This window comes from Macrobrachium rosenbergii, chromosome 7 (assembly GCF_040412425.1).
Source record: "Macrobrachium rosenbergii isolate ZJJX-2024 chromosome 7, ASM4041242v1, whole genome shotgun sequence".
NCBI lineage: Eukaryota > Metazoa > Arthropoda > Malacostraca > Decapoda > Palaemonidae > Macrobrachium > Macrobrachium rosenbergii.
Genome location: NC_089747.1, coordinates 40,915,594 through 40,924,789, shown reverse-complemented (window position 1 = coordinate 40,924,789; position 9,196 = coordinate 40,915,594).

The window sequence follows — 9,196 nt, the reverse complement described above, 5'->3', positions numbered from 1 at the left end:
TACAGTTTTTAATATTTTTAGAAATTAATTTTTTTCCATAACGTAACATTGCTAAATCGCTTGAAATTTTCTATATAGTTTTTTTTTTTTTTTTAGGACGCAAAGATCTTAACCCTCCGTCCTAACACCCCTTTTATCCAGATTTAGGACTGGCAAGGGTCCAAGCTCCCCGCGATACACTACGTGGACAAATATTTTTTTTTTTTTTTTTTTTTTTTTTTTTGGAAAGGGGGCTCCAAGCAAAAGCGCTCGCAGTCAAATCCTTCAATCACTCAGCCTGATCCGGCTGAAAATGTGTTTGATTTAAGGATTAATCCTACTGATCGGCAGTGCTTCAGTAACGCTAATCTTGCTACAACAAGTACAGTGGAGTGGGACCGTTCGTTTTATACTTTTATTACCTTTTTTTTTTTTTACATTTTTTAATAGTTTGTGAAGCAGTCGTTTCTTCTGCTCGTAGTTCTTTAAAGTAAAGACCAATATATTTAGGAGGAAATTCGTTAATATATGCGGATGTTTTTCCCGCACGTACATTTTTCCTCCTTAAGCAGGCTGGCTGCAGTATTATTATTATTATTATTATTATTATTATTATTATTATTATTATTATTATTATTATTATTATTATTATTATTATTATGCAGAAGTTGACCCTATTCATATGGGACAACCAAATTCAAGCACCAAAGGGGCCATTGACTTGAAATTCAAGCTTCCAAAAAGAATACTGTATTATTATTATTATTATTATTATTATTATTATTATTATTATTATTATTATTATTATTATTATTATTATTATTATTATTATTATTATTATTGTTGTTGTTGTTGTTGTTGTTGTTGTTGTTGTTGTTGTTTATTATTCAGAAGAATAACTCTATTCATATGGAACAAGAACAAGCCCTCTAAAGGGGCCATTGACTTGAAATTCAAGCTTCCAAAAAGAATATAGTGTTCATTGAAAAGAAATAACAGAAGGTAATGGAAATACAGAAAGAAGAGATAGAAAATAAATTAACAAATTAACAGATACAAAAATGGAAGCAAATTGTTAAAGTACAAGGAGAATTGTATTAGGGTATTAATACACTGGTGTATCAATATACCGTATTGACACTAGTTTTCGACACTGTTGACACTCTTGTATTGACACTGTCCAGGCGAATCGACATTGCTGTTAGTATACCAATTCGGTGATTTGTATGAAACAAGACAACCTATGGAATGATTTTGTGAGAAAGCACCAGTAAGGAAATTGACACTGTATGAAATAGTCCCTTCATAAAATGATATGTATGAAATAGCTACCGAATTGTATACAATAGCATAACCACGCTAAGAGATTGATTGAGTACAGTATGAAATAGCTCCTTCATAAAATGACATCGTGTATGCAATTGCAGCCAAATTGTATACAACAGCATTACTACGTTAACAGGTTGATTTAAGTGCAATATGAAATAGCCACTTCATAAAATGACACCATGTATGAAATAGCAGCCGAATTGTATACAACATCGTTACTATGTTAAGAAATTGATTGAGTTCTCTGTGAAATAGCCCCTTCATAAAATGACATCATGTATGAAATAGCACCAGAATTGTATACAAAAGCATTACTACGTTAAGAGATTGAGAAATTGATTGAGTAAAGCATGAAATTGCATCGAAAACGAAGAACAACAGCAAATGACACCACAGTGCCATCAAACGGTATACATGGACGTCACGCCAACACCACGGCAATAAGCAAAACCGATTGGTATACGCGTTTTAGACGCAAATCGAACAGGTGAGTGACGGGGCCTAACCAGGTGCGGAACATTAATTGGTCGCGCAAGCACTCGCTGTGAAATGGCTTGTTTTTACGCGCACTTTTGAGTGAATCACTCATCGCTAATGAAAGGGAAACCGGGCATTATTTCCGGATATAAAATAATGTTCGGCGCGTTGTTTATCGTTTTGCAGCGATGGGTTTCAGAATTTACGGTGCACTCGTCAACAGTGGATTTGAGCCGGTTGCTTGTGAGGTTCTGCTTGTGTGTGTGCGCCTGCTAGTGAAACCTCACAATCCCTTTCATTTGATTCGTACTGTCTCCTCCTATATGGCGGTATTTCATAAATAATAAAATCGAGAATATCTGATCTTGTCTGTCCTTCCCCGGGTGACAGTAGGGGACATGACACAGCCACCCACCCCATGCAAACCGGTTTGTCTGTCCCAGGTGGGGGCCGGGGTAGGTAGGGGAATGGGATGGTTATTCAGACATCTACCCTCCTCCTGCAAACCTGTTTGTACCCGGGGCGGGTAAGTAGGAATGGAGGGGTTATTTAGACATCCACCCTCCTCCTGCAAACCTGTTTGTCCGCCCCGGGTGGGGTAGGTAGGGGGACGGGAGTGCAGGGGAGACATCCACACCTCATGCAAACCTGTTTGTCCATCCCGGGTGGGGGTGGGGTAGGTATCAGGAGGGTAGGGGAGACATCCACCCTCCTCCTGCAAACCTGTTCGTCCGCCCCAGGTGGGGGCGAAGTAGGTAGGGGATCGGGAGGGTAGGGGATACAGAAGCCTCGGGTTCCAGCACGCGTAGCGCGCGCCAACAGGTTCGTTTCATAAATAATGAGGTTTCAATTTCTGGAGACTATTTTCACTTAATGCTAGGTCCCATACGATGCTATTTCCTATTTAGTGCCATCTCCCAGGAGGTGCCATTTCACAACTTAGACATATTCATAAACAGTGCCACTTCAGAGACTCGACAGCAAATTGTTTTGATACGCTACGTTAATGCATTGCAGCTTCACACCTCCCTATCTCATCAACTGCTTGCATCTCTGCAATGCAAACAGCTGATGTCTAATTCATCCATGCCTGTGGAACAACCTCCCGGGAGATGTCTCGCAATTGGAACTTCTTCAGAAGTTCAGGCGGAGATGCGATGCATTGCTACCCTAATGCAATTCTCCTTGCATTTCAATGCATTTTTGTTTACTTATTAATTTATTAGATGATTTTTCTTTTTTAATAAGTGGGATCTCTTCTTTGTGTATTTCCTTGTACCTCCTCTTACTTCTTCCTAATGAACACCTTAATATTCTTTGGAGGCTTCTTGGATTTTCAAGTCGATGGCCCCTTTCGTGGATAATGATGTTTATGTAGGAAATAAAACCCATTTTTTGTGACTTTCAGTTTTATTATTATTATTATATTATTATTATTATTATTATTATTATTATTATTATTATTATTATTGAGAGTTAAAAGCCACAGTAGTGTTAAAAATATGTACAAAGTTAAATTCTCGATATTATAGCCTCGTTACAGGGTTGTCTTGTTTCTTTATTATTATTATTATTATTATTATTATTATTATTATTATTATTATTATTTTGGTGATTGGTTTTTGAAACCCCCCTCTTTTTAATAACCTAGACCTTAAATGTCATTGGAGATCTTATATACTTATCGTTCAAGTCTTCATCGCACACTCTTCAGTCCCCCTTTTTTTACATCAGTTTTTTTAATGTATTTCATAAAAAAAAAAAAAAATATGGAAAGAATTCGAGAAGGATTTAGTAGCTTCCCAGGACCACTTCAATTTATGCAAAGCTGCGGCTAGAGAGAGAGAAGAGATAAAAGAATCGACAGGAACGTGTTCCGTACTTGACTTGGGAATGCGGTGGGCAAGTGTCCAAAAAAATGGTGTCAAAAAAATTAAAGGAAAAGCGTGTCAAAAAAAAAAAATTGGAAAGGATTAAAAGAAAGCGATGCTGGGTCAAACACCCTTTGAAATTATGACGTCATAGGGGCGCAATTAAAACCGTACAAATATAAAAAAAAAAAATTGAAAAATTTATTTTTATTAGTTTGTTGTTGCTTTCGTGTTTTTTTTTTAAAGATGTTAAGATAATGACGTCAGCACCTTCGTACAAGTACAAAAAATTTAAAAAAATTTATCTTTATTAATTTGTTGTTCTCCTGTTTTTTTTCTGTCATTATTTATGCAAAAACCTTCGTACAAATAAAAATAAAATTAAAAAATTGATCTTCATTAAGTTGTTGGTTTCGTGTTTATTTTTTTTAAGTCGTTTGTCATCCGTGTTTTTTTATGCTTAAACGTATGGGCGTTTTAAGTAATAATAATAATAATAATAATAATAATAATAATAATAATAATAATAATAATAATAATAATAATCTTTATTTCAGCTCAAGGCCATAAACATGGAATATACAAAGTAGAGACAATAACATACACAATATACACACACGAGATAAAATGATAAAAAATTATAAATCGGCAATATCCACACAGTTGCTGAAGAAGCAGAAAAAATAGTATCCATAACAATGGTAATGATTAATAATAATATTGAGAATAGTAGTAAAAAAAACATAAAAAATTATAACACTTAAAAAAAAAACAGATTGCATAGCTGAAACTATCCTTCAATTTCATCCGTAATTTTTTATTACTATTTTTGTTCATTGATTGCTTCAGCAAGCTGATGATCTCTTCGGCACTCGGCCCAGGCCATTCCTTCATTTTGAATACGGTGAGAATGATATAATAAATCGAAAATCTTAGTTTGGAAAATAAAGGTTATTTGTTTCTTTATTCAACTGGTGTTTGGGATTATAATGGTTTAGCAACATTCGTGTGAATATGACAGAGAAAAAAAAATGACAGAATAGCAATAACTGTTCAAATGCAACTTGATATACTCCTGAACATGACTTATTCAGAAAGTTATTCTTTGACTTTGTACATCGATGGAAATGACAGAACTAACAGTAATTAAAAATATATGTTATAATGCAATTTTATATACTTCGTATATCAATTAAAATAACCGACAAAATATTTAAAAATAATTGTTATAATGGAATTTTATATACTTCGTATATCAGTTAAAAAACAGAATAAAAATAATTAAAAATAATTTTGTATACTTCGTATATCAGTTTAAAATAACAGAATAAAAATAATAAAAAATATGTTATAATGAAATTTTATATACTTAGTATATCAATTAAAATAACAGAATAAAAAGAATAAAAATATGAATTATAATGCAATTTTATATACTTCGTATATCAATTAAAATACAGAATAAAAATAATAAAAAATAATCGTTATAATGCAATGTTATATACTTCGTATATCAGTTAAAATAACAGAATAAAAATAATTAAAAATAATTGTTGTAATGGAATTTTATATACTCTGAATATGATTTATTCAGAAAATTTTTCATTTACTAATTTATTTACTTCGTACATTAGTGAAAATAACAGAATAAAAATAATTAAAAATAATTATTATAATGCAGTTTTATGTACTCTGAGTATGATGTATTCGGAAAATGATTCATTTACAAACAAATAAACAGCATAAAAATAATTAAAAATAATTGTTAAAAATTACGCATTGACTTCGTATTGATTCGAACCGATTCTGAAAAACACATGAATTTCCTAAACTCGATTCCCTGGCCCTAACCTACTTAGCTCTCCAGTCCCTTTCCATTACTGATGTCACAGTTATTTAGGGACCCGAAATGTCAGGAGGTTAGACAGGTACCACCGCCCCAATTAACCTGAGAGCTACTTTTCCTGCGCACAGGTGTGCTGGCGTTCATTTTATATGCAGTGCCAATTAAGAGGAACTTTTTAATGATTATTATTAATTAATGTAGAATCCCAAAGGGACATTATTAACATGCAGGGAAAGCTTCCACGGAATTATTATTATTATTATTATTATTATTATTATTATTATTATTATTATTATTATTATTATTATTATTATTAGGGTGAAACCCATTCACATGGAACAAGCCCACCAAAGGACCCCCCGACTTGGAATTCAAGCTTCCAAAGAATACGATATTCATTAGGAAGAAATAACAGAAGGTAAAGGGAAATACAAAAATAAGAAAATATGGAAGAAAGGGGAAATAAATGATGAATAAATAGATATTTTATTAGTTAATATAATAACATTATACGCGGGTAATACATTCATTCGCTTTTATCATTTTGTGGGTAGAGGAATGGCAGGTCGAGAGAATATATCGAGTTTTCAGTCAGGAGGCCGATGGGAAGGGTAGAACAATGCCCATATTCAGGGCATTCCTGCAGAAAAAGGAAAAAAAATTGAGGCAAAAAAAATACAAAACATCGGAAATGTATAGTATTATAATCCTTCTGGCGTCGTACAAGGGGAACTTATTCGCCAGTAATTTTTATCGCAGTGATCTAATAATGTCAGTTCAGAAAAATCATCGTAGATTACTAAAGTAGGATACTTGATTCATTATCCTCGCCATGGCGTCACCTTTACAGATTCCATTCACTTGTAGTTTACATTTTTAGCAATGTCAGGTTATTCACCGATGATTTAAATAAAATACTAGTGGACGAAAACAATGCTGGAATAAAATTAAACTGTTGATTTTGAAAGATTTACCAAATCAGTTTCGCATCTCCAGTGGGAATCAATTTGATTTTGAAATTTTAACATTTCAAGTTCGCATCTCCAGTGGGAATTAATTTGATATTGAAATACTTATCATTTTAAATTTCCATCTCCAGTGGAAGTTAATTTGTTTTTGAAGTATTTACCATTCTAAATTTCCATCTCCAGTGGGAATTAAGTTGATTTTGAAATATTTACCATTTTAAAATCCCATCTCCAGTGGGAATTGATTTGATTTTGAAATATTTACCATTTTGAGTTCCCATCTCCAATGGGAATTAATTTGATTATGAAATATTTACCATTTTAAATACCTGTCTCCAGTGGGAATTAATTTGAGTTTGAAATATTTACCATTTTAAGTTCGCATCTCCAGTCGGAATTAATTGTATTTTCAAATATTTACCATTTTAAATTCCCATCTCCAGTGGGAATTAATCTGATTTTGAAATATTTACCACTTTAAATTGCTATCTCCAGTGGGAATTAACTTGATTTTGAAATATTTACCATTTTAAATTCCCATCTCTAGTGGGAATTAATTTGATTTTGAAATATTTTCCATTTTAAGTTTGCATCTCCAGTGGGAATTAATTTGATTTTGAAAAATTTTCCATTTTAAGTTCCCATCTCCAGTGGGAATTAATTTGATTATGAAATATTTACCATATGAAATTCGCAACGCCAAGAAGAACCAATTTTTCTTCATTACTGAAAGTTCTATATGTGACAAGCGTCAAGTGTGAATTTAGATAACTCGTATACCCGTGACTCACAATTGCCAAGTACCAGACTGGGCTAAGTCACCGTCTAGTTCCCCGTCCAACTTGTTCCTACACGTATCGTACGCGAAGCGACCATGTTTGGGGTTTGTCGCTGCGTTTCATTCCAACATCTCCCCCTCCCCCCAAAACAGATGTCGCTTGTTCAGCTAAAGCGACAAGGCCGATGTTGTTGAGATCAGTTTGAAGGATTTGTTTCGGCAGGTGTTAAACTACGTTGGTGGTGTACCTAGGTCTGTACTTTGGGATTACATATTCTTTTGTCTGGAAAGTCTTTCAACTTTCCGAGGGTATATGTGGCATATCAGCATTAGAAACAGACAATGCACTGTGTACTTGTGTAAGAGTACACACACACACACACACACGCTGTATATATAGCCATAAAAGTACATTTGGGTTTCTTAGGTATGATGTATGTTTCTGTTGTTAGTGTGTGTGTGTGTGTACTGTTACAACGTACACAGTGCATTTCTGTTTCCAAATGCTGATATGCCACATACACCCCTCGAAAAATTGAAAGACTTTCCAAACAAAAGAACATGTAACACACAAAATATAGACATATATATATATATATATATATATATATATATATATATATATATATATATATATATATATATATATATAAACAGTAAAGACGATCTTGCACTTCGCTTAGCAGTATACCCTGTTTCATGCATAGACAGTAAGGTAGGTATGCGTGTATATCGGCATGTGTATATATATGTGTATATAGAGTGCTTCTGTGCAATAATAGTGTTAGTGTACATGCATTTATACAGTACATTTTCAAGGTCATAATTCGTATCACTGATATCTCCCTATTTTTTCAGCCTTTTTATTTAATTCTCTCTCTCTCTCTCTGACATGTATTTATGCAGTGCACTTTCAAGGTCAAAATTCGTATCACTGTCATCTCCCTATTTTCTCAAGCTTTTTTTTTTAACTCTCTCTCTCTCTCTCTCTCTCTCTCTCTCTCTCTCTCTCTCTCTCTCTCTCTCTCTCTCTCTCTCCACGCGTTGCTTGCGAAGGAGTCAGATACCGCAATTTATTTTTTTACGACGGCCAAAAAGAAAAGAGGGTTCAAAGTACCGCCATTCTTTTGCTCTTATCGTCAGCGAGGATGTTGGAAATCACCCCCTCCCCCTTCCCCCTTCCACCACCCTTCCAACTTCCTTCTCCTGATCCTGAAACACCCCCTCCCCTCCCCACCCAATCCTGGAAGCCATTCCTGCTCTCTCTCTTCCTCTACCCCACCCCCCCGGAAAAGTCGGAAGCGTTATAGAGGTTTATGGCTGAAGTTTCTCCCTTTTTTCGGGGGGACTTACCCTGTGGGGGGAGAAGAGGGAGTGGGTTCCACTAGGGGTGGGGGAAGAGGAGGATGGGTTCCCCTAGGGGTTGGGGGAGAGAGGGGAGATGGGGTTGGTAGGACCCCAGCATTCCAAGGAGGTTAAGGATGAAATGCAGAAAAAACATTTATAATTTTTGGGTGAGTTATTATTATTATTATTATTATTATTATTATTCATGTGAATAAAACATCCATTTATGATAAATTTGAAAATAGAGAATATAGAATAAAGGTGTGGAAAAAGAAACGGACAAATGTACGCACACTCAAACAGTGATAATAGTCAGAACTACTTGGAGTGGGGAGAGAGAGAGAGAGAGAGAGAGAGAGAGAGAGAGAGAGAGAGAGAGAGATGAGCCCCGTAGTCTTCAAATCCCTCTTTCCCAAACAAAAACACTGGAGAGAGAGAGAGAGAGAGAGAGAGAGAGAGAGAGAGATTCACAAGATGGAGTGGGAAGAAGATGAAGAAAAATCTTTTGACGAAACTTGACGTTTCTTAAGACTTTGCGTTCCTCAAGACTTTACGTTCCTTTAGGACTTTACGTTTCCTAAGACTTTATGTTCCTTAAGAC